Source organism: Pomacea canaliculata, linkage group LG2, assembly GCF_003073045.1.
Source record: "Pomacea canaliculata isolate SZHN2017 linkage group LG2, ASM307304v1, whole genome shotgun sequence".
Taxonomy (NCBI): domain Eukaryota; kingdom Metazoa; phylum Mollusca; class Gastropoda; order Architaenioglossa; family Ampullariidae; genus Pomacea; species Pomacea canaliculata.
Genome location: NC_037591.1, coordinates 6,979,602 through 7,007,323, shown reverse-complemented (window position 1 = coordinate 7,007,323; position 27,722 = coordinate 6,979,602). Strand labels below are relative to the sequence as shown.

The 27,722-nt window shown below is 40.1% G+C and overlaps 1 protein-coding gene and 1 long non-coding RNA gene across 3 annotated transcripts in view; one reads left to right on the top strand and one right to left on the bottom strand.

The window, feature by feature from the left end:
- LOC112557020 (homeobox protein Hox-C5a-like) overlaps positions 1-16,466 on the bottom strand; it is a 74,546-nt gene extending 58,080 nt beyond the window's left edge. The window contains exon 1 of one of the 2 annotated variants that reach the window (XM_025226581.1): positions 16,277-16,466. The gene's annotated coding sequence lies outside the window, so the exon portion shown is untranslated. Of the gene's footprint in view, positions 1-15,443; positions 16,201-16,276 lie in introns of those variants that run through there. The other variant, XM_025226582.1, reaches the window with a different exon arrangement.
- A 216-nt stretch (positions 16,467-16,682) lies between these two features.
- On the top strand, positions 16,683-21,429 carry LOC112557021. The gene is made up of 2 exons (XR_003097883.1): positions 16,683-17,078; positions 21,107-21,429. It is a non-coding gene; the product is annotated as an uncharacterized LOC112557021 (long non-coding RNA).
- Positions 21,430-27,722: the final 6,293 nt, after the last annotated feature.

Sequence of the window (27,722 nt, the reverse complement as noted above, 5' to 3'; positions counted from 1 at the left end):
AGAGAGAAAGGTCAGCGCGGGACTCCTATTAATTAAGACAGCAATAATTAGTGGCTTCTCTAGGGAAGGAGATTATGTCTCGTGCAGAGCCAGCTCTGTGGGATCATCTCACTTGAGATCTTGAGCATCTCAGCTGAGATCCGATTAAGGTAGGAGAGCTTGTTTGGACTGTGTATCTGATGGTGGTGTGGCAACAACACTCTAGACGGAAGCCAGACGGATTGTGTAAGGATTTAAGGATATTTTTTTCAAGCAATGATGGAAAGTACGAGGACAATGGCTATTTCTTTTGCTTTTATGAAGAACAAATCTTGATCTTCAGTCTAGGATTTTTAGGAACTTTTTTTTAACTAAGTGCCAAGAAATAAATGTGTGTCAATGAAAAAGAAATACTAAAGTGATATGCAAACATCAGCTCCCTTGGAAGGAGTGCAGGAGGAGAAAGTGCACCAAAGGTTTCAAGAATTTTAATTGAAAAAAAAGTTCCACAAGATTTTTATTTACTTCTAGTGAATTCAAAAGTTTATTCAGCAACACTTCTGAGCATGGGACTAATTATAAGAATTACTTGACTGAGTGTTAGAAATACAGGATCACATCATCACACGAAAATTTCAGAGAAAGTCCTTCAACCTTCCTTTCTTCTTGCGTCCTACTTGTGCAAATTAAATAAATTAAAAAAGCAATCGTCTTGCACGTTTCCCTTTTTCACAGAAAGTTCAATGCACTTTACCAAAAGAAAACAAAACAAAGATTCAAAATGAAAAGATAGGATTTGTTGGGGTGAGCGGACAATGGAGGTACCTGTGCTCTCTTTCCCAGTTTCTAATCCCCCTTTCTCCTTAAGAGTTCTCATTCCAGGGGCACAACACATTTCTAATTATAAAATTGTTCTGGCTTAAATGTGTTTAGCTAAAACCTTTTTTATAGAAAGGTTCCAAACGCGGTGAACAGCACAATAAAGTTGGTTTTAAATAAGATTAAGCCAGACTTCCACTCTCAATCAAGGACACGGATCCATGGAAAATTCTTGAGATGAAAGGATCGTTTATTCGTCAAATTTTCAGATGCATGCTTGGCCGATGTTGCGAGAACAGTGTACTACGAGACTTGATAGGCCAACACGACCTTAGCCAACCAATAGGATGACACGATTCAACCAGAGCCTAGGCGGCAGAAATTCTTTTGCAAACGCACCATGGTAATGTGCAAAAAAATATAAAAAATGTATATCTGTTAAAATAATAGCTTTCAAGTGAAAAAAATTGAAAAGTTGATCGATGATAATTCAAAAGCACACACACACACAAACAAAATGTTAGTTTACCTTCTTAGTTTATATTTTCACTTTTCACTTTAGTAAGCATAAATCGCAGAAGTATGTTAATTGAACATTCTTTACATTTTCTATTCGGAGGTTAAATCCTTTGTGACTGATTACATAACTCTTTTGTGCAAGATTTAGTGCACACTTTTGTCTTACTGCTCTTAAGATGCAGTTATCTTTCAACAATGCATGTCTGCCATGGGCTGAACATTTCAATTAGTTTTATCCTTCGGGCATTACAAGGTCTCATCTGGAATTCATTATATATTCGTTTATCTTTACATACGCATGTCATAAGGACATCGTGAAACATAAAAGTAGATAATAAGTAAGGACAATCAGTGGGGTTAGTCAAGGAACCTGCCAGGACCCTCCTCACGAAGAAATCTTCGCCTGGGTTTATATCATCTGGGTTTGGAGTCAGAGAGGGGCCGTATCCATCATACAAAAGCAAAGCTACCTAAAGGTTAGCCATGTAGCAAAAGGGTTAAGCCCTCAAGTGGAAACAGACGAAAATCTAGATGGTCGGTTGATAATCTAGATACAATCCACAGATATGGTTACAAAGGGATTTATAAGGCTTAAAAGAACCCTGGGATACTGATGTACCGCTGTTTCGTACCTCTGACCCCATCAGTACCCCTGTAATCATTCTCATCTGCCTCAACACTTTATTTTCTTTCTTCTTCCTCTTGTAACCCTAGAACAGAATGAGAAGGTAAAATATTAATGTAAAAAGTCCTCGCAGTGATCGGGCACGGGGACGGACGGACTGACAGACAGAACGACACACCTTCAGATCGCCTCAGTGTCAGAGGACGAGACAGATCGCATGTGGAGAAACAACTAGCACCAGGGTGTCAGCAGGTCCACTGTGGTGTCTGTGGACAGGCAAGCGGCTATTAGGCTGCAAACTCTGTAATCCCGGTCATCACTAACACCAACACCCGTGCTGCCACTAAGCCAGCCAGCTGGCCGGTCTTTCCCGACCTCTGGGGACGGCGCTCCAGCCGCAATCCCTCCAGTAAAACCCTCGGTGGTGAAGAAGGACATGTGACTTGAGAAGCTAGAAGATCCACTCAGTATTTTGGGGTTTTTTTAAAAACTAATTATACTTGTGGCCTCCTTTCCACTTTTTCATCTCCCCTACCTCCACAAAATAATATATAATAACCATATCATAGAGTAACGCGGGCGGTAGAGCGAAGGTTCAACGGAGCTGAAAGGCTTCTGGCACCGTGCCTGAAATATTCTGCACAGGGCCCAGCAGGACTACATTGAGTTTAATTGAAGCTTCAGTAGACCAGTGGAAGACTTTAAAGAATATTTAGGAAACTCCGTATGATGTGTTGGAAAATTTTCTATAAAATGCGAGTAAAGTTTACCTCGATGTGATAAAGATTAAACAGAATGTGGAAAGAGCAAACAAAATACATACAATGAAATTAAACAAATATCTCGACAATACGCTCAAAATTTAATAGACTCGAAAGCATTAATGGAAAAAGTAATGTGAGTAAAAATCTTGAGTACAGACTTACCACGATATAAAATACAAAAGGAAAGTGATTTAATCAGCATGCGCCCGATATCAATGGCAGACGACAGTGACTCGCCTACAGTCCCAACCAGAAAAAGCTTGTTTAAAAAATACTAATCTCAAAATATTACAATATTTAACCATTCAAACAGAGCAACCCACAAAAAATGAGACATTAGCTGTATTTGGGGTTATACATTAACACAACAGTTTCAGTAATATTATAAGGTATTAATATCACTAGCAAGTCGGACATGATGAATAAAAGACAGAAACGAATGTTTTGTAAACAATCAAAAGAAAAACAAACAAAAGATAAATCAGAAAAATAATATTTACCTGATGTTAATATTTCTAGCACAATACTAACACATTCCTGAATAACTCCTCAGTGGGAGAGTTAGTCTCCTTGTTAACTCCCATCGCTGTTTCGAACATGAGATAACTGTCGTAGTATCGATAACACAGACAACTATCAGTTAGAGGTAGGAGCACACTAAACACTAGGCTCTGCTACCTGCTGCGAAATCAAATAATGACAAATTAAATTATATAAAGCTGCAATTAACTACAGCATCTGTGCTGGTTATCTGTGGATGTGATCTTCGGTCGGCAAAATGCAAGCTACCCGTTCTGTTCACTGGGTATGGATGAACATCGCTATTTATCGTCAGCTGTTCTCTCGCACATTTTTTAAAATGTCAGTTGTTAATGACGAAACACATCTAGCTATAAATAATCTGCAAATATTTTCATATTTTAAACCCCAATTAAGGGTGTATGACACAATAAATACACGATGTACTCCATAAATATACTAAGTTCCATGAATATAATGAGTTTGTTTTCCCCAAAGAAAATTCTCTACACCTTCGCTTTAGTGAAATTTTATTTACCTTATCAAGTAATCTCAATAATGAAATTAATAAAGACCGAAAACACGGATAACTAACTAGTCACGTGATTATTTGTCATCTCTACACTGTAACACGAAAGGTCGACGGTTCGATCTCGTTTTGGGGAAACAAATAGTTTAGCTGGTCGGCAGTTCTCTGGATAAATTTATTTCCTCGTTATTAGTCAAAATCATCGCTAGTTGGAAGAACTTATCTATCAAAGAAACCAACCGACGAAGTTGTGTACAATAATGTTTGTTGCTGTGGATCACAGGTTTAAAATAATTTCCTAAAGTCATCAGACAGCATCCTCGCCACTAGTATGAGTATGAACAGACTGACACACTACACTGTATGGTGGTGTTCACACAACAGACATGAGTACCTGTCACGCCGGCACTTCATACACCAACTACACCAGGGTGAGAGAGAGACAGAGAGAGAGAACTAAAAAACAAAATGCATACACACGGCGTGCACATTCTTTCCCATGCATTTACCATCTTCACGATGCTTTCCCATGCCGTAGAGCTCTCGCCAACAAACATTTTCTATGTTTCGCTTGTCATGCACCCATTACTCACTCCTGTTCTGGGATCGGGGCAGACAACTCGATGCTACACTTCCTGCATTACTCTAGAGGACGCTGGTGAGCCACAACCCTCAAGTATTCGCAATAATAACAAGTTAATAACAGTACAAACTTGTTAATAATATTATATATAATTACTAGCAATAATACAAAAAGTCAAAATTATTATTAACAAAAAAAAAATCTTTTGCAGTTTGCGTAACACAACTGATTTAATATCAAATAAATCTTCGGAGCGCATGCGCAGCTATGGTTTGTTACAGTTTAAACAAAACGCTGGCCGGAGCTTCTTCGAGGCCAATAAAACTGAATTAAGCTGTCATCAATAACGAAGCTGAGTGATTCGTTTTTATTTCAAACAAACCACAAATGGATTCAGCACGTGACCTTATAATTATTGTTGACGGCGACATTAGCCTTTGGAAGATCAAAGACGAGACACAACATTGGTATTAAATGACATGGCTCTGTCACTGGTCATGAAAAATTCATGCCTTTCCTAAAATTCAATGCAATCATCTGAAAAAAATATTCCTCAGGTAAAATTGTAAACATGCCCTGCCATCAAACCCTTACTTTTGACAACCAGTTAAGCATGAAAGCGATGAAAAATAGATAACTTTTCACTGCATCTGAATTAAAACTGAGCTAAAAAATGCAGAAAATTTTAATAACAGTGCAATAAAATTCAAGAAAAGTGGGGAAAATAATGATATGGTCGATGAAAAGGAGAGAAGTATTTTTAGACAACTTCTATGAAATTGTTGTACAATTCTTGTTGGCTTATTTCTTAAAATTGCTCCCGAACTTTTACCCGGGTAGGAGGATAAGGATTAGGGTAATTATAGGAAACGGCAAAGGATAAAGAATGAAAATTAATCATGAAACATTTTTAAACGGGAAAAAAAAAAAGAAATGATTGATGTAGGGTATCCTTTGGGTCTCTGCGTAGTTTCACACATAAAATGCTTGCATGGTAATTAACTGAGGTCGAGTTAATTAAATATGTTGTTAAATGATTTAACTCCTACGACTATCCGTATTTAACTTTCCAAACACTTTCTACAACTCCCTTTATTCCTTTAAAATGTGTATCAATGCTTCTCTTTTGTTTATTCCACTGCACACAATAATTACTTGCACCTGGTGTCGGCGGTTACAACGCAAAAATAAGTCATTATCGGTAGATGCGAACCCCGGGGTCTCAGGTTTCTACACCACACGCCAACCTCTGCATGCAAAGGTGTTTGACTGGGTCGAACTTTCATGAACTACATCAGGGGTTAATCTCTAGCAGGGGAAAAAACAATTTTATATCTTCCTGAAAACCTTGTGATGACTGAGCCTGTCGCTAGGGGCAACAAGTCTGACAAGTCAGCTCTTACATGTTGGCGTTTCCAGAGATAGAAAGATACGAAGATGGAGATCTGTTGTTCGCAGCCAGCAACTCGGTGCAGTTAACTTGATTCTAGCATATTCCCACATATTCCCATGTCTCGCATTTTTCTGATGTTTCATATATTGGTAGGGCCTATGTCTTCATGTTTGTTTGCTGGTTTACTTTCTTGTTTACTTTACCTTTGTATTTGTTTGCTTTTTTTTTTTTTTCCATTATTTATTTTTTAGGGAAATACCCGATAGAGGGAGGGAGATCGATTGGAAAATGAGCCGGGTGGGTGAATGATTAGCGGATTAGTCCTCCGTACAAAAGGGTAGATTGGTCTTCGCGCAGTGGGCAAGCTTCCAGGTATCGTTCGGCCCTAGAACTATCTTCAGCAAGGTGTACATTATTTATGCTCACACATGCATTGTGGTCACGTGTCCTTACTCTAGTATATATTTATTACTTGTGCACAATCTTAAAGTACAGCAAGCCTGTAGCACGATTGAACAGCTGGAAGCTCGAACTCTTTCCTCTCAAGCTTCACCACCACCACCTCCGTCTCTCCACCCCACCTCCACCCCAACCTCCCGTTGAAAACGAGGATAACTGGTGATGGTTATGGTGGCGGCTGTGAGCTCCTTGCTGCCAAGAATGACGAATGCATCCGAACGTAATTATTTCCCCTGTCAGAGCGCCGAAATCGGAGCAGGTAAGGAGGACGCAGACACTAACCTACCTGGCGAGTCGGTTCTCGCTGGCTGGCTGGATGACTGGCTGGCTGACAGCTAGAGCAGCACACTGCAAGATCGATCGGCGATATGAAGTAGGTTTGTGTTGGGGGGAAAGGGAGGAAAGGGGTAGGTCACGACACACAGCCCTCGATCCCGTCTCCACTGATAAGCCGAGTCGTTTATTTCTGGTTAGAGCTGAGCGGTTAGAGAAACCTTAGGCGAGTCGGTTCGATACCTGATGGCGCATCAGACTGTCGGAAAATGGCTACATGACTCTTTGGAGGGCTGGGGAAAGTACGGCAGGGAGGGAAAGAACTTAAGCATCGCCCTCGCATAAAGCTGACCCCGAGAAAAATGAGGTCTCTATCGCCTCTTCCCCTGATGACCTACAACCGGTTAGGTTTATCTTTACATTTATTTTCTCCCTCTCTCTCTTCTCTTTCTCCTGTGTACGTTATCGGAAGACTGACTATGCACCACTTCGCTCCACTCTCTTCCCTTTCCCGTTACACCCTCCATTCTCCATCATCGCCATCTTTACTGCTTCCTTCTACCCACCCCCTTCCACCTCCTAAAAAAAAAAAACCTTCCTTCCACATTATCGTCTCTGCGGAGACCCTCCACAGGTCGCGAGAAAAGGGTATGAAGAGGCCCGGGTGCTGGCATGTCAGCGGAGGCCATTAGAAGGGATCCTTTCCCCATCCCCACCAAACACACTCCCTCAGCCGCTGGGAAAGAGGGGTGGGGTAGGGCGTATCGACATAACTGTTACCTACGTGGATCCAGCCCGGGAGGCATGCAGACACCCATTTCAAGAGACCGCCTGGTCGAGAGGGGGGGAGAGATGGGGAGGAGAGAGGGATGCAGAGGGCCAAGAGCTCGCTCGTCGTACTCTCAGCGCTGTAGCGACATCTGAAGACTTTTCAGACAAGAGCGGATAACTCTGTGGATGGAAGCATTCATGTTCTAGGAACAAAAAAAAAAAAAGAAAAGAAAAATCCAACACCTACATGTCATAGATATATATACACATTTTATGTAGAATTTCGTTACAAACTTAATTATATAGTGTATGTGTGTGTGAGAGATACTTAACTCCGACCTCCTCGAAACATACCTTTTACCTTCCACTCATCTTGAAACTCTTCATCTTCGACCGTGACCTTTGCTCCTGTTTGCAGCTGTGTCGTGCTACTCTATTTCATTTTATTTATTATAATTCTCCATTACATGTTAAAGCTGTTGCTTGTTTGCCATCTTGTGCAAAGCGCATTAAGCTCGCCCCACAACAGAGGTCAAAGCGCTTTCCTATTTTTATTATTATTATTTTGCCTGTGTTTGTTTTTACACATAAACTAGCACGCAGCACGGAACGCACGTGTGAATATAGGCCACAACACGACAGGACTACAGCAATTCCTCCGGTTAGCCTCAGCGACAGACGAGGCCCCGGGTGCACGGGGAGCGGCTCTTGGGTTTCAGGAAACTAAAGCACTGCACGCAGTTTACCATTCCACAGACTTCTGCTTCAGCTGATCACGTGACCACTCGTCCTGCTTCCCTGTAACCCCGTTTAGCGCTCAGTCCCGACACTGTCCACTCTCTCTACATCCCAACTACCAAGTCTCCAACAAAAATAAAAAAACAAAACAATAAATCACAGAGGTTAGCACTGTTACCACTGGAAACGAATACAGAGCTGTCATAGCATTTAGCATGTTAGCATAGTGTTAGTGTTAGCATAAAGAAACTAAGATGCTTTTCTCAAGCTGATTAGTGACCTCAACAAGGGTTGCGGCGGAAAACAATAACAATAAACTATAGTCACCCCTTCTATTGACTGAACTCGTATGCTGCTTGTTTGTGTTGATAATTAATTAATGTAGCTCATTACTTGTTTGTGGTTGTAATTATAGCTAACCAGCGACTGTGTCAAGTAGCAGTCACACTTATCCAATTGTGGTTATTGATTGTTTACCTTTGTAAATTACTGCATGTTAGTTCATTGTTTTTATTTGTAAATTGTTTCTAAAGATTATTATTGTTATTAGGCTACTGTAATTATAACTACCTAGCTAACAGCTTTTTCATAGTTTAGTTACAGCTAGGTTACTGCTTATTTGTTGCAGAGAATAATATAATTATAGTACTATGAGTGTTCGTCGACAAGACTGACACTTATGTACACATGCAACAACAAAATTAATATACAGCTTAATTAAAAAAAAAAAATTCACAGAAAAAAATCTCAACTAGTACACACGTCGTTTTGCCTCTTTGTAAAAATTTTTTTAAAAAAACACCAATGTAAAAAGTTTTAGATGGTATAGACAAAGATAATAAAATTATGTTGCTTAGCTTCAATTTTGTCAGAATTCCCACTTTAATTCCCAGACAAATGCGACAACAATGTTGATGGCAGCATGGTGGACAGAGTAAGAATGTCGAGGCATCAACAAGTCTTGTCTCGGATGTTCTTTCTGCTCGCAGTAATCAAAACACTCTGATAAGCCTCGTGATGGAAATAAATGCTGGCACGGATGCTGTTAATTGGAGTTTAATTGCAGTAACTTCAAAAACTCTGCACCTTCAATGTCTGGTCTGTAGATTGTAAGGAGCAAGTTGCACACAGGGTGTACAGGTAATGATTGTCACCATTACAGCATTTATGTCTTGGATTTATTGAAATGGGCAACTTTTATGTGTCTACACTTGTATCCAACAATGCCTGGTCCCCAACTCTCTCCTTCACATACAAGGTATCTTCCTTTTGAAATCATATTTAACTAACTCTGAGACCATAGCACCAACCTACTAAACATTGTATTAAAGTCAAAGAGCGAAATGTTTGTTCTATTGGTTTGTCTCAGGCTGAATTTTCTGAAAAATATATCTTGGTTATTCCTTCTTAATCCTGCTCAAAAAATTTTGCTAATATAATTGAAACCTTACCTTCTTAGTAATAAACTTTATAAGAAATGTCTTTACAAACATGAAAGTCATATTTCTTTTATTACTTGTATACTTATATGTACTTATGTGTGTACCTATGTCACGGTGTGTCCCAGAGTGTAGTGAACTACTAAACAGCTTGGGGACAGGCCATTACTTCTCTCACCACCCTAAACGCATACCAAGGAGGAGGAAGAAGCTCGGAGTGGGGTGGAGGTGCACAACCAGAACAATAACATGGGTAGCTTACGTGGACTCATTCCCTGGTGTATCGTTTGACGCGGCAGATACCCGCGACAGGCCAACGGGTCGCCTCCATGCCGCGGAGGAGTGAAGGGGCTCGGGTCCGGAGGACACCAGACACGGGGTAGCACGGTTGTTTATGACGTAACGGCAGAGGGACGCTGGCGGAGGATATTTACGATGCGCGTAAACCGTCAGCACCAACGGGTCCGTCGCGGCCTGCATGCGGCAGTCTGACTGCAATACGGGTAGAGTTACTGATGTACGTCCTCCACCCGTATGGTGGTCCGGCGTGGGCTTTTACCCCAAGCTCCATCCCTGATGCGTATGGGGTGTCGCTCTTCTCGGCTGAGTCGGGTGAGAAAAAGGGGTGTAATGTTAGGGGATGCGAGTTGGGCGCACAAAAGAGAAATGGCTCTAAACAGGAAGGGGAGGACAACGGAGGTGAGGGGGGATGAGAAGAGAGAGCGAGAGAGAGAGAATAAGGAGGAATAGCAAAGAAGATGGCTCATAATCGTAAGAAACAATAACTAGCCTAATTCTCATGGCGGTGAGCAGTAAAGAAAGATGTCGGCGAGACATATCATATTTAATGAGACTATAACAAGAAACAATATTGATAGATATTATTTGTATCAGCTCAGAAACAATTACAGAAGTCCACCTCCACTCACATTATCTGCATTCTATCCTCTTTTCCATTCATGTGTCTGAATTTACCAAACTGCCTTACCTACATAATACAGTTAAAAACAATTCGCTTCTGGTAAGAATCTGTTATGATAATATGTACAAGTACAATTATTGATATTTCACCCGAATAAAACTGAACAAAATGTTGATATGATTCTAAGTTAAGCAAAAGCAATATTTTCTTGCGCCATTACGTTTGCAAGAATTAAAAACAAGTAGTGACAATATCTTGCCGCGAACTACATTTTATTGCCATTTAATTTTCTAATAAACTATAAACTTCCTTCACGTGCAAAAGTAATAAATGTTTTGTCGTAGAATTCCAACAGTGTTTAGGGTTTTAGGGTCTAGATGTGGTCAAGGTGTTTAACTTTTTGAAAGAAGACTTGACTATGTCTCATACTTAACAAAGATTGTTATGGAGGAGACAGTGACCGTCAAACAAATAGTTGAATGCTACATTTTATTTCTTTTCTCATCTCTTTTCTCGCCCTTTCTCTCTCAATATCTGTAGTGAGTGAGTGAGAGAGAGAGCACAAAAGGATTAGAAAGGATAACACTGAAACAATTACCCGAGCATAAAAAAAACAACAACGACCAGGTGAAGAAGCCTTGCCTGACTTCAAAACGAAAACCCACATTTTGTCTATTCTGGGTGCTTCTAAGGCATGGCAGCACGGGTTTGTGTTACCATGACGACGCGATGCATGGTCAAGACGAAGACAAAGACCAGGAAGAAAGTCAGCTGTGTGGGTGGGTGGGAGGGTGGGGTGTGGAGGGCGGTTGCGAGGGACGGGTGGAGGCGGGTACAGCAGATGGCGTGGATTACAGGGGCAAGGAAAGGATACGCTTTATGGACTCGGCGTAGTCTTCACAGTGTTAAGCCACGCAGCCTCCTCCCGCTCACTGGCGGCTGGCATTCTTGTGTTCTCTCCTCTAATATGTATTTATTTATTTGCTAACACTATTTGGCCAAATATTCATGGGATTGACAACTGAACTCATGATATACTTCCACAATATTACTGACCTCTGAACTGTGTTATTAGTCAAACTAGACAATAGTCAGAAAGGTAGTGCCAGGATCAATGAAAGGAAACAGAAAAAAAAGACAATTAAATAGGAAGTATAAAGAGGAAAAAAATTATGAAAGGAAAGTCAGACATCATCAAATCTTTATTCTGTACAGTTGAGGCCATGGAGTTGACAGTACTATGATGTATGATTTGTCTATCATTTGTTGGTATAGTTCTACCAGCATGCAGACTAACATCTCCAATTTCTCCACCCTCCATTAAGCCCCATAAAAAAGAATAAAAAAGGAGGAGTGAGGAGGGCAAAGGAAAGGACAGTAGAGGATAGCTGTGCGTTTTGGAAACATCCTGTATTTTTATACCCTAGGTGACAAGTCTAAATAATGAATGACTTGGATAAATTGATGACAAATTAACTTAAAGTGAAAGGAGAGAAACAGGAATTAAAATCCAAATCACAAAAAATAAATATTATGGTTTTAAAGGGCATAATGATCACGGTATCACTCTTTAAACCCAGCACACGTTAGAAGACATCAGTATGTCAGTCATCTTGTTTCTGCTTGAAGACTAAACCCTAATACTGATGTAGCCCCTAGGGACAGAGAGTGAAGAGAGGAGAGAGGAGAGAGTTCTTTCTGCTTTGATTGTTGTAAATAAAACAGAAGTAAGAGCATAGCACTTAGAGAAAGGCACTGTCGGAGGTATAAACATTCTTTTCTTGAAAGAAATAAAAAGGGAGTGAGAAAAAAAAAATAAGTGAGAGAGAGAGAGAGAAGGAGAGTTAATGTGTGAATGGGCGACTACCGCAACGCTCCAACGCTTTGGTTAATCCCACTGCACGCTGCCAAACATACTGATCCTCCCTAGCTGCACGTCACTAACGACACTCACGCACGCACGCACCCACGAACGCACGCACGCACGCACGCGCGGGAAGCGCAGCTGCACGGCAGGAGGAGGACGTGGAAGTAGTGCAGGTCGGAGGCAACAAGACTGACGAGGAGAAACATTCTCGCTAGTACAACACACCAAGCTTCTCCACATTTGCTCGGTCTTTGTGGTTTGTGCTCTCTGTCCTTGCTGCAGTTTGATTGGAATGGCATCGCTTGGAATAGAATTTTCTAGTGTTTATCATCCTTCTCTTTCTCTCTCGCACTTTTTTCTCCTTCACACACACACACCACGCAATAACACACAAACACACTACCGCTTGCAAAAGAGTGCACTCTTGGCGGCATTAATTTACTATTCCGAATCCAGACCGGCAAATCCAAGCGACATTTCTTGTTGCCAGCAGTCACATTCACTTTCAACACACTTTCACATAAATATCAAGGAAAGAATAAATTAAAAAAAATAAAATAAGCAGATAAATTATTATATATAACTTGCTCAAAGTAATTAGTTGAGTGGCAAATAGTTATTTCTATGATCACATACAAACACGTGAGTACGTTAACACAAAGCCTCATAAAAATTGCATAAACATTAATTATATAAACATGATAATTATATCACAGGAATGAGTATAATAATGAAAGATGTTAAAATGTGGTTGTCAGAATGCTGTGACTATTGCAAAGAAAGAAAATTTTATGATAAACAGGAACAAGAAACCTTACTAATTACATTAAAATAAATGTTCATAGAAAAACCAACAGTGAGGATTACATGGAGAAGAAAATGTTATGATTACACAGACTGCGGTGAATGAGTAGGAGCAAAGCCCAGAACAAATGTGATGATTACATAGAAACAAACTGTGATGACTGCTCAGGAGAAAGTGGTGGAGATAACATACCAAAACTTTGCAAGCTAGGTGGCGTGATTCACCATCATAAATATGTCAGTTGTCACTACATCTCAAATCGAGTCCCACACGCACATTTAACTGGCGAGGGGTTAGACTTGGGGTAGGGGGGATATAGACTGGGGTTGTGCTGTTCTGAAGGGTCTCATTTCATTTATAAGTATGAGATACAATAAACTTTGATCAAAGAAGTGAAAATGTGCGTGTGTGTGTTTTGAGGTATAACAATAATGTGTATTTGTGTGTGTATTGTGTGTGTGTGTTTTAGGGTATAACAAAAGTAAACAAAAAGGAAAATGATTTTTTAAAAGATGTTTGGTGAATAAACTATTCGCGGTAATAAACATATTATCACGACTTCATCAACAAAGTGTAACGCTCGTATTACATTACTTCAGTACATCAACAACGCGACAACAAGACGACTTCAGCCCTGACAGACTGCTTGTAACCCAGACATTTAGCTTCTCCGTGTCCCTGTATAATTTAGTGGTGTGAAAGACAGAAAATAACACTAGCTACAGCTGTAAGTCGACTGACTCCAGTCGTCAACATATAATGTTTTTCTCCTTCCTTCTACATTTTGACATAACAGAATTAATCAGCATGTATAGTATAAAGTAATATGACGACTCACATGCCATGATCCAAAACATGCTTTTATGAAAAGAAGTAAATAAAAAATTAAACTACAAATAGTTTTACCATAGTTTACTCTCATCTAAAACCGCAGTAAAGAATAAGCGCAATATAATGTTTTCAAAACAGTTCCATTCTTCCACTACTTGATAACATACCCGGCTACCCTTCCTGCTTGTAAAATACAAAGTTCAAAGATAGAATATGTTGCTTGGTATTTTGCATCTCCTTCTGTATGTATGTGTGTGCTTGCTTGTGTGTTTGTTATGCAGGTGGATTAAGTCACAATATTAAGAATTCCCAAGTTTTCAGTCTGAAATTTAAATTGATTGATGTTCATTTTATCAAAGCTGGTTTGTACTATTATTTATACAGAATTGTTTCTAATAATATTGATTTAAATTTTCTTATACATCATATGCTTGTCTTACAACTAATTTTGTGTTTTCATAACAATTCTTTTAATTATCCACATAAATTGTCATATTATAATCAGCTCTAAGACAGGTAAAAACTTTCATAACATTAGTTACTCTCAGTAGAACCCACTAACTGAAAGATAAAGAAACAAAAATTCAGAGAGAGAGTGGTGTGTAAGAGAGAAAGGTTTAACTGCTGTTTTATACATATCTTGTATATTTATATTGACATTCGTTGGCACCAATTTTTCTAACTAAATGCTATAATGAGCGATAAATAAATAAACACAAAATTAATAAATAAACAATCAATGAACCAAGCCAATGCAACGACTGAAGTTAATTCCTCGCACAAAGATCAAAGTAGTGAAGGAAAAACGAACTACACAATGAATTTCAACTTCATTTTCTTTTACGACATCATTTTGTGTTTACAGCATCATCCGCTAATGGGAAGTTAATGGCCTAGCATCTCCCGCTGATGCTGTGGCCCCTGTCTGGGAATAACCGGAGTTTAAAGGGTCTATAACTCTCACCTCCATCACATAACTGACTGCCATATTGATGGAATATGGTAAGTAGTAAAAGGCCCGTGCTTGCCGCTGTTGCAAGGCCCGGGGACCCTCCTCAGGGTTTAGAACGCCCTAAAAGCCGACACAAATGTTGGCTGTTATTGTTGGCGTGCATATTAAAAGACATCTAGCTGGCACGCGCGCGCCCGGGCCACCCCTGTAAGGTGGAAGTTAAAGACCAATCAAGTGACATGCGGCTGCTGGCGAGGTGTGGCTCCCATTACCTGATGCTGGCCACAAAACCCAGCTTAAGGTGGTCACTGGCATAGGAGCCCTCGTCGGGCCTTGACGGGCCATCTCCCGGCGCTGTCTTCACGACCGACATCAAAGTTTTATCACAACATAAAGCTCCCACATCTTCAAGCCAAATCCCACTTTTTTTCTTTCTTTCTCTCGGGCCATAAAAACGAATCTTGTTTCAAGTCTTATCACTCTGTATGCCTGCTTTACTCATATATATGACACGTGTTTTGAGATTATATATAATAAAGTAAAAGGTATAAATGATTAAAGAGTTATATCTGTTTATTATTTTTTATTATTTTTTTTTTCTCCCAACAGAGGTTACTTCTATTCCTTTCCTCATTCCATTCTAGGATTGCACTTACCATGTCTGCTGGGTTTTGAAAGACGAACACTTTATACACATCCGGGTTGAGCTCAAATAAACCGGAATCTGTTGGAAAATTGGAGAACTAAACCGTTATTTCGTATCAGAATGTCTGTTCACAACTCCGTTCGTGTTCAGTGTTCACGAGAAACAAAATAACACACAAGAGATTCCGTCTTCAACCTCGGTGGACTGACTGGTAGCCAAACACTTGTAAGGAGACAACGGAACTATCCACACTGGCTTCACATCGGCTTCGTGTGGCTGTTAGTGTTTCAACGACTGTGTTGACGACGATAATACCGCACAGAAGAGGCTGTATTTATCACACGACATCTTTATGTGTCTCTCGTTGGAGGGAGGGAGCGAGCGACCGAGCAGCTACGAGCTCGGGACCATCTTGACACCCGCCGCCATAACTGGACTCCGCGGCGTCCGCTTGTAAGACAAACGTGGAGACAGGGTGGATGGGAGGGGTAGTTGAGGGAAGCTAGGGGAGTGGGGGGGCACATAAACCAGGCGTAAACACCCTGCATCCGGCGAATGTAAGATTATGAATGTCAGAAATCGAAACAAGTATTTAGGGAAACCGTCAAGGGGCTCTATAAACAGGCTCCATACACACGATATGGCCCCCTTGGTCTCCATCGCCTTGAAAGCGATCCTGGTGTCGACCAAACGGAAAGCTCTTCCATCAGGGCGAGCTCGCTTAGTCGTGTAGCCTTTATGCGCGCGAGGAAGCTGCGTGGATGATGGTCGGAATAAAATTTTGTTGCTCTGGCAATGAAAAGACGAAAAATGTATACATATATATATAAAGCTGGGACTTACCCCTCGTTTGAAGGAGTCGTGCCGAAGCAGCAGGATTGGAAGGAAAGATAATGAACTCTCCCTGGGGAGCTCACGTACGTCGGAGGAGTTAGATGGACATGAAAGTCTTGCCCTCAAGCAAGCGTTCGCTCGTCGGGACAAGAAAGCACGGCACCAGTTTAAATTCCTCACGCAAAAGCTTGAGCAAAAGTGTGCTACACTACGAACTCTCAGGACCCTGTATAGTAGTTGTCTGTCCGTGCGTCAGTGTGTGTCAGCCTGTATCAGCGTGCGTGCGTGTGTGCATGTGTGTGCGTGCGTGTACCACTCGGGGTTGGAAGAACGGTCGGCCGACCTCTGAAACTGTCGGCAGCAGGCGATACGACATCCCCGCCTCCAGATTCGCGCAAGCCACTGGGTCACGAGTGGTGGGCGTGGCTACATGCAGCTTAGCCACGCCCCTCGAGGGGTTGTCTCGCTACAAAGAACAGCAGGAATCCCTCTCTCAGAAAAATGGTGGTGCATAAAACTGGCACGTGACTGCCTTGGTGCTTGGTATTAGATAAGATCACGATGAAGGGCTTCTTTTTTTTTTTTTGGACATTCTGTATTTTTTTTTCCTCTCTTCCATTTTGTTCGTGAATATCACATCGTGTAAAATGTCTAAAAGGTGAAGCAGCGGAAGTACTGGTTGTTGACGGCGGACTGAAGTTGTTTTTTTTTTTTACACGGATGGACATTTCTATGGATAGTCACGATTTCAGCTTGCTCGGCACGATCAGTGAGGATTGGATACTCTCCAGCCCTTGCAAATTTTTATCAGGTAACTTTTAGACATAAACACGGATGTATCGATAAGTGTATTGTTTGACACATGGTGTATGGCAGTATGTGTGGACGAGGGTTCTGTGTGTGTGTGTGTGTGAGATGGGGGGGGGGGTATATTTTTATTTTTGTCTCCTCGTGTTATGAGTAAGTGTTATAGACTCCCGAGGTCTGGGGTCTGCAGCATGTTGACTTAACAAGCTTGATTTCACTTTCATTAGTTCTGTTTCTTCTTACAATCCTGTTGTGTAGTCCAAGTACTCTATACTTGCATTCCATTTCACAGAAAGTAATCGTTATTAGTCTCTATACGTTGTAAAGCATAGAACAGTTCCATAATCTACTATGACAACAAGCAACAACAAATGAACTTTAAAGTCTCACTGCCTCCCTCGCAAGACGGAATAAATATTACTTACCTTCGGGCGACTATTGTAAATGCCCTTAATATAGACAAATAAAAATAAACATTGAATAAATAATCTCTAATCTTATATGGCACATCAGCATGTACGATCTAATGGAGCCAAGTTAAAGATGTAAATAGTTTTACTGACTGAGATATGTGTGCAGAAAGTGTCTGGGTTGGGTCTGAAAGGTTGTTTGTGTAGCTGTGGGAGGAAAACAAGTGAATAGTGCACGGACAACACGTGCTGTAGGACGATCGAAGGCAAGATAAAAGATATTTTACAGGAAATAAGTGAGAAAGGACAATAGTACAATCGACATCAAATACACCGGGGACAAAAGTGAGACATGCTGCTCCAATCTCTCTTTGATATGATTTAAAATTGAACACAGAAATAGTATTTTTAATCATCTAATGCAACAGGAGTAGCTTGTTGCAACATAGATAGACATTTAGAGTTCTACTTGGAGATCAAATGATAGAAACAGAGAAAGTTGTACAAAAAGAAGAAACACTTCTACTGCCGACGCAAAATAAGTTACGCTGAGGGAGAAAGGTCATAGGTCAGGGAGCTGCGAGGTAACAGTATAATTAAATCATGCTGATAGCTGTTCAGTGTGAGGGTTCTGCTGTGCAGAGAAACCACGGGGATAGTTTCCTGGGTCATTGAAACAACAGAGCCGCTAGACAGGCTCAAAGACCTCGGCTCACATGTTAATGCGACCACTTTGCATCACTTCCGCTATGCAAGTAGGTGAACTATGGAGCTGGATACAGCCCTTGAGACTTACCTTTCACACACACATACACACACAAGTGCATGCACGCACACGAACGTTCCTAATATGTAATATGGAATGTGAGATGTCTGAAGACCTGCTGGCAATGAAGTGCAAGATGAATGGATTAGTCATTTTATAAGGTCTTCAAGCTTATCAAAACCTTGTTCTAGGACCAGGTAACTTCAGGAAGATTTCCGAAATCTTGATAGGATCATCTCTTGCTAGAGACAGACACACATATGCAGACAGAATGGAGAATAAGAAAAAAATAATAATATGCAAACATGAAACACAAAGTGCAAAAAATAAAGGAAGTGAAGCGCACGCCCACGCGCGCCAATGCCCAGACCTAGGTGTTCTCCTTGTCTCCAAGGCCGCTGTTCCGTCTGTCCGTCGCCGGGTGCTGTCAAAGGAACTGCGGCGGGAGTGAGTGAGATTTACAGCACGGCGGGACACGCGCTGCTGTGATGGACGTTTCCGCTGGGAATAGCGCGGTCACAGCTGCTTATCAGTTCACCAGCGCGATAAACTGCAAAAGCCGCCTTGACCCATGAACTGAGGTAGAATAGCGCGCTTTGCTAGGCGATTGTGTGAAACATGCGCTAATCTGAGGCAAGAAAGAAGCTTTGTAGATGAGGGAGCGTGCATCCCTATAGTCGGCAAGATGCTCTTTTATCAACCGCCTTCAAAATGGCGTCTAAGTGTATCGGAAATTAAGAAATACGGGGCACGTGGGATATGTCAAAGCCGTTTTGCGATTTTGAAACGCGAGCGCGCGCGCGCACACACACACACGTACGTATACCAGTATGCATGAATATTTACTTGAAAGTACACATGTGGAACCAGAAAACAAATGAACTAATTAAGACCACCTGCTGACGTGGCTTTTATTCAAAATTTCTCCTTGCGTTTACTCTCGTTCACACTTCCTGCACAGACATACCAACACTTTCATTTACTCCAAGAGTAAATGTTTTCCTCGAAACTATGATACAGCGACACCTTTTTCTCTACTTGGAAATTAAAATGGTTTCATTTCAATAGCAGCCATTTCCCTACTTTTCCTACTGTACTGTATATCTATAATCTGTAGCCATAAACAGTGAAGAAAATGAAATGCAAAGTTTAAAAATTGACTTGTTTCTAATATTAAATAAGACTTGAAACATTGTTCGCTCAGTCGTGAATTCTTTACTAAACAAAACTACAATCAACAAAATAAACAAAATATAACAGTACTAGCCTGAAGGATATGAACTCTGCTGGATTTAGTTTGTTAACCTAAAATGCAATGATTGCACTGGGTTATTTAATTTAAAAACAAGATGGGAAACTCAAAATACTACAAAATCAAATCTTTTGACTCGTTTGTTAGTACAAACAAGCTAAACAATAATGAGGAAGTATTTAAGTGAAGGGTAGGCTTTATTTCACAACTTAGTGTGCATCTTTCTCCTTTTGCTTGCTATCAATGAAATTGTTTTTGTTGTAAAAAATGACAAGTTCTTTACTTTGACCCGTTGATTACCCCAAACATATTAAAGAGACCCTGGTTCTGACCAGTGTTATTGTGTGATTCAGTGGACAGCAGGGATCGATCCTTACAATTGCTCGGTACCTTCCGTCTTTACTGGACAGTTCGGTAGTTGGGGTTAGTAAAGCAGACGGCTATTTGACTTTTCTGTGAACAAAGTTACTGAGACAAGATCAAGGTAGTACATGAACGTCGCCGTTAAAATCAAACTACAAATCCTTAATGTTAACATTCACACAGAAGCACCAGCTATTCCAGGTGGTTGCATCTAAAAAATAACACAATAGAGCGATATATAAAGAAATGGACAACGATAGCGTAAAATAAGGACAAAAAAAGGGAGCAATGGAAGATAGTGAGATGGGAATGTGAGAGAGTGAGAGAAAGAGAGGCCGAAATAGACGAGTAAAGTGGACGAAAGAAAACAGGATTGTGCCGAAGACAGTGGACAACACAATTAAAATCGACAGCTGTCGTCGGCCTTTGGCTACTGTTTAGTTAGCTTCCTCATCCAATCGTTTGCTTGTTCTCTCTTCCTGATATTTTTATTAATGTGGACTCAATTAAGCAAGCCTTTCAATTATTCAACTCTCATTCCGTACTGATATCCTGCAAATAATTTCCAAAGAAGGAGAAGTGTAATAGGAAATGTAATATCCGAAAGACAGAAAAAGAAGCAGCGTCAGCAGCAGCAATAATAATAATAGACATGTAAACTCTTCAGTGTTGTATTAAATAAAGATATAAAGATTAGGTATTATATGAAATTGACTACACGATTGTATATAGTTTATCTCTCAATTAGAACTAAACTTTAAAATAAAATGTATCCCATTTCGGCTAACAAAAAAGCATGAAAATAAAGAAAGACAGATTAACAGGACTCGAGTACTTCGAGAATGCGAGTTTAATGTAAAAAATGTGAGGCAAAGACTTAATTAGGATGATAATTATTTTCCGTCTAATAAACAAAATAAAGTATACATACCGTGTCGTGCATGGTTTTATTACAAGGTAACATGTTTTGCAGTTTACAAAGTGCGCTGTATGGAATCTCATTCTTTCTTTTGTTGTATTTAATTTTTCTTTCTTTGTCTCTCTTTTCTAATTTATTATTTGATTTGTTTACCTTTTTGCTTTTTGCATCATTTTTATTTATTTCCATTTCCTTCCTTCTCTATATTTGCTGTTGTCAGGAGTTGCTTTACTTTGACGCTATGCTCTAATTATAGTATTAACAGGATGTTACTTGTACCTATAAAAAGTTTTTTTTTCTCCATTTTCCTTTGGCCATGCAGGTCATGCAACAAAAGTCTCCGCGTGCGCCAGACTCTCCTGTCAGCTGCTGGAACTAACGGGATCATCAGTGTGGTCACCTGACCTGCTCTCTCCCATCCTGCACTGCGGCGTGTTGATCACTGATGTGACATTATGATATCAAATGTCGCTCTCGGCCGACAGGAGGCTGCCTCGCTCCTTGGACATATTCCAGCACGTGATTTTAGTGCCTTGCTTTATAACTTTTTTAATTATCTTAGACTGATGTTTAAATGCCTAATTTATTCACAGCTCGCTCAATGCCGTCTTTCTGAAGAAAAGAAATGTGGGATTGACTGTTTTATTATATTGCGGTTCAATGATTTTCTTTCCTTCATGGTGTGCTTTGTGTGTGTGTGGGTTGCTGTCCCATCTTTCAACGCTCGTGTGTGTGTGTGTTCGCCTGCTTGGATAGGACACACGAGAGTGAAGCTGTTTTATCTACCCCTAAAGGTCATCATTTAGCCCAGAAACGTCTGGTACTTCTTACCAGAGAGTGCATTCAATTTCAGTTCCCTTACACACTTGTCTTGACTGTTCTCCCCTTTCTAATTTAATGGTGTCTGGAATCTTGGATGAAGAATGTGCGAAGGACCTGTGACTCTCAGAATACGATTGAAATACAGTATACATGTTCGAAACTTTAGCGACCCCTACCTACTACCCAGGACCACTCGGCTTGAAGTAAGTGTTAAGAAAAAATGTATATCGGAACTGATGAAAAGACATGGATAGCAAATAAGGGATTCTATTTAAGTCAGTATAGTGTTAAACTCGACAGAAAATTAAGGCATCGAATAGTTTTCATCGGTTTATCGTCTCACTATTGCAACGGTTTTGGCCAATACGATCGTTTGATGTCGAATGTATTATCTTCCACTACTTCTATTGAAAACTAGCTTGCAATGTTTACTACATACCTGACTGATGTATTGCCCAGCTCAGACTTAATGTACTAGTGAAGTCTTGAGGGGAGGGGAAGGTATGTGTGTGTGGAGGAGAACGGGAGGGGGCAAATCTCATTTGTCTGTCACAGGCTGGCGACCAGGATTAATTTGCAGGGATCGCACTGAGATCATGTGTTATTTAAGGTGTGGGTATCTCCGTCCAGTAAGACAAGAAATTAAAGATGGTGGAAAGAGGGGGACTGGGGGGGGGGGAATGGGAGGAACTGAAAGAAAGATGAACACGCTTGCAAGCAAAGACTTAATCAAACGCACACACAGAGACACACACATATTATGTAGGTATGTGCTTCTCTCTCTCTCTCACACACACACACAAACTGACAATCTGATGTGCTTCAGAGGAACATAATTAATCAGGTCACATGCATTTAAAATATTGAAGAATTCAAGATTGATTTTCCCGTACTTACAGGGAGCTTGAAACAGAAAAAGAAGAAGAAGAAAAAAAAAAAGAAAGAAAATTCAGATGAATTTCGTGAAGCTAAGCAAATGTTAATGAAAGACAAAACATGATATATCGGGAAAAACATTAGTGGGATATTTTCTTATGGAAATTAAGATGCTAAGTGCGAGAAGTGAACGGGCAAGCACGCGCGTGTGATAGAGTGAGTGTGTGTGTGTGAGAGAGAATGTATGGGTGCGTGCATGAAGTGCGCGTGCAAGTTGTTGATAACCCTTCATTCGCTTGCGTTTGCATGCATAAGTAGCTAATTGCTTTACAATTTGTTAATAACATTTTTAATTGCACAAAAAGAAATTATTCGCCTTTTTTGAATGCATGTGTGATGGTCGTACGACTATAATATAATTACTTAATTTTCATAACTTACGGTATTTAAAAATTTTGAAGATAACAATTTTGCTACATGTACAAAATATTTAAAATTCGTCAAATAATAGTAAGTATTATTTCCTTATGTACACTATTAATAAACTCAAAGAAAGTCACAATAATTTTTCATGCTTAACAGATTTGATTTTAAAGTTAAAGCAAATATATTCCTTCTTAATAAAAGTCACACACCTTCCTATTTTTTCAAGAAGATATTTATTTCCTTATTGATCATCAAGCAGCAGATTTATACATTTAATGCAGATAATTAAAACATCAGCAGACAACTGACGGACAGACTGACTGACATACAAGCAAACAGTCCGAGTTCAGTGAAAATTCTTTTTCATAAAAGTACAAGAGATTTTTTCAGAGTTCTTTTTGACTTGATGCTCGACTTGAGAGTGAGCCAGGGTGACATAAGTGTCGAGGTGACATCTATTGCAAGCGATGTCACTCTATGCACATGTCACACCCAACAGCTGGTCACGGAAAGGAAAATAAAAAAAGAAATAAAAGGTGTCGTTAATTTGAGATGTAATCGTTGAAAAATAGGTAGAGACTATGAACACTGCCTGGAGATACTGTGCCTGGTCATCTGTCACGGTCTGCCTCACCTCCGTTCAAATCCCTCCTCCTCCCCCAGGAAAAAAGACACAAACTTTCGCTACTCACTTCAAACTATAGTTATCCCTTTCACCAAAAACTACACATAGTTTAATCCGTTAGTTGCTAGTATGCAACCATTTCAAAGTAGCCATCCAATGAATGAAAGTATCAAAGCTGTATTCCTTTTTTATTCATGCTAACACTATGAAAGATTATTAAATAAATCAGAAATAATCATGAACTGTCAGTATTATTTGTTGTGTTGTTATCCGACACACCATCGACGATTAATGGATTATTTGGGGATTTATTTTTCCTACTTTCATGACAAAATTTCCTAAATATTTCTCAATGTCGGGTTAAAAAAACTTTTTTCAGCCTTAATGTTGCATTCGTAAATAGTGACAACACAATTTTTTAAAAACTAATTAAGCCAGCAGTCGTTATGTTTTCAAATGATATATGTTTTTAAACAATTGTCAATGAAATTAAGCTAAGCTCTCAAAACATGAGCAGAAACCTCAGAAGATGTTATTTGTAAAATGTCTTTCAGTGAATGTATCGTTATTATGAACTGATTTATTTGGGACTGGAGAGTAGTGGTAAATAGTTGACTGGGCATACACAACTGTAACTGGCCTATGGGTACGATTTACTAAAATATATATAATGGTGGATATGGATTGCACTGAAAATAATAATTAATGATTAGCAAATATAACTTAGGATCAATGCACATTTTTCACCAGAAAATTGTTTTAATAAAAAATATTTTCTTGATCATTCAGGAGTCACCGAGTAACTTGACAATCCCCTTAATTTCTAAAAATGTAACAAACTTTGGGGTTTTCCCACGTTTCTCCAAAACTATCACAACAAATCTTGAGGGACTCATTCACTCAATGACTCATATTGTCTACAAATAATTTAACATGAAGCCCTCCTGTACATCACAACCAAATGACGAAAATAGCAAGTGTTCATTGGTGGTGGAAATAATAAAAAAAAAACCGTTTAGTTTGAAATCAGTTGTAGTATCCGCGATTCAGGTATGCACCGTAAACACTCTACTGTTGTCCAGGATACAAATGACCGGTCTTGAAAACAATCAAATTCTTTTATCCTTGACCTTTCTGAATTCCTTTGCCTCATAGCTGCTTGTTTGTTGTTGTTTAACTGGCGGTTGTTGTGCCGTGATTGATGGTGTTGTGTCTAGCCTTCAGGGGTGCGTTGAGTGTTATTATTATTATTTATTTTTTGTATGTGAAGTTTATATTTATCATGTACGGAAACAGACACTTCTTGCGTAATCTTGTTCTTTCTTTTTTTCCTCCTCTCTCTCTCTGAGGTTAGAAGGTGCATTCTTTCTCCGCACAACCTAATTCACTGCACACCGATCCAACCCAAACACACACACATTGAGTAAATAACATGCAATAGAGAAATAAACTCTAATGTCAAGAGTTCCATGATGGGCAATCGGTCGAGCTGGCTCATTGATTGTGAACCACTCACACCAAGGCCGGAGTTTAGAGTACATTATAGCAGATAAACTATGGACACAAACACACTCGTAAAAATCAAGGTACCCGGGTCACAGATGGCAGTAGCCAATCTCCCATTAGCCAGGTTTCCAACACAGTTAACCTAACATTAATGTTTCTCAAGCGTATACTAAATAAACAGAGTAAACAACATTGGATTTGGCGACAAGGGAGGGACTTTGAGGAGAGGAAGCAGAATAAAGACTGACTCCTGTGACAAAAGTAAATGCTTCCTTGTCGAAACGAAGACAAGGGCAGGTAAAAGAAAAAAACAAAGAAAAACAAAAAACGAAAGTAAAAGTAAATGAAAATTAAGAATAAACAAATCTGGTTCTGAACTTCTGATTGTAGTAAATGTTTCGAAATACGATTCCTGTCACGAAATCCCTCCAGGTCGCAGGGTGTGCGATCATTTTTATCAGCTATTGACTGGTGCTTGACACTAACCGTCACGCAATGGACAGCCTTTGAATAAAACCTAATTATTTTCACGACCAGTAATTAGCCGCCACCCGCCGACAGATAGCTTGCAGCCAGGAGCGGGAGGTGTGTGAATAAACGGGGGATGGGTGGAAGAGGTCGAGAGATGGGTGCGCGCTAGTGCGTGGTAACGGGTATGTAACAAGATACCCTCCATATTAAAACTATTAAAATCCTCGGCCCGTCTGCCCTCGCTTCTGTTGCGTTACCCTGCCATCCACCCTTGAAGTTAATCATCGAGCATTGGGGCAAGATAGGCGGGAGGATTTTCCGGAGATGCTGGAGGTATTTGAGTGTTTATTTAAGCGAATCAGATATGTATAGCTGTACAAGATTCTGTGTATGTGTGTGTGTGTATTATTTATTCTAGCTGTAATTCATATATACCTGAGAGAATGTCTGACCCCAACGTACGTCAAAGCCGTTAAATGTGCAGCTGATGAAGGTGCCTGACTGGGGTCGTCAGCTAGAGAAGGTGAACTCTTGGTTACCTCCACACAGCGACAGGTGTAAACTATTAAACTTCAACTACACAGGGTGTGTGTTGGATTTTTGTATTCCTTTCAGTTTGGGAAGGCTTTTAGTGCCATCATAGATGGTGTTAAGCGGATGGATGGATGGAGGGGTGAGTGGATGGATGAGTGAAATTGGCTTTTGAATGATGCATGCATGCTTACAGTGTTTACATTTTGGTTACATTTCTTTCATTTCAAACACAAACAAAAACAGAAGTTCAGAGTTTGGCCAAGGTTTTTGCAAACAAAGTAAGACTTAGGTCAGCATGTTCCAAAGTCCTAAACTGTCTACCCAAAATCAAGTTGTTTTTTTTCGGTAACCGTTGCACACACCTTTAACAAACATAAACAAATGTTCCGCGATATTTGTCCTTTAAGCTTCAACCATCCACAACAAAAGCACATATCCTTCTACTAAACCCGAGCGGCATTGGATACCAATAGAAAATATATATACTGTAACTCAATTTGCCTCTACCTCTCTTCTTGAAGTCTTCTTTCTTCATCGCTGTAAGAGGAACCGACAGTACTGTCGTCTGCAACACTACTCCAAAGAGCCAGCACGGACTGCTTGACCAAGAGTGAGGGCAAAGGTGAGGCGACAGGGGAGGAGGGGGTTGTTTCCAATAGCGGCCGGTTTGATGTCTCCGGGGGGAGAGACAAAGTGGATTGCCTATCGCCTCCTACCCGTCCCTAGTTCCCCTCCAACTACACTTCGTGCTCCGGCCAGTTCAGTTCACCCTGCTCCAAGATAAGGGACAGGACAGTGATCGTAGATAAAGCAGTGTTGTGCTGTAACTTATATTTGTATACAGCTTGTAAATCTCACTTTTGGACGGACACACACACACACACACGTATTACGATTACTATTTTGACAGAACACAGACGAGAGTAAGTCTACAAGTCATGGGTGCTACAGCCCTCATACTTCTTGGTGAACATCATTTATTTTATCATGACCTTCTCCTTGCAGTTGATGTTAATGAAGTTCCTGCACGACTTTCACTGTAGCGAGTTGGTGGCAAACTTTATTCAAATTCAGTAAACACGTTTACAAAACACATTGATAAAAATTGTCCTTTCTCGTTTGTCCTCGGTTAATGGCTGTTGGTGCCAGGAGTTGGTGTGACAGGTATGTGCTGCAGGTGTGGAGGTCAACTCTTACAATACTTTGTGTGGAAGCAGGTGGATATATCTGTCGACAGTTGCATTGCAGTTTCTCAAGAGAAGATGTATAATTGTTTCTCTCTCTTTTTACTTGTCGTTCTATTTGTTATTGTCATGAACATCAGAAACTACCACCCTTTGCAGTCCTATTTATAGACAAAAACGGAGATAGTGAGTTAAACGCATTCTGTGCATGATGATGGTAGAAGGCCTGTGTATTGAGAACAGAAGAGGAGTAGCCACTCAAACTGTGGGAAATTATATCTTGTAATAAACTTTACCAAGTCGTTACCAAAAAAACAAAAAACAAAAAAACAAAAACAAAAACAAAAAAAACAACAAAAAAAACCAAACAACCAAAGAAACAAAAAACACACAAACAAACAAAAAAACCGCCCCACTAGACCTTTCAATATTGAAAGTGCTTCAATTTGATTGAGCTTAGTTCATATCCCAAGTCACAGCTTCAATACCTTGAT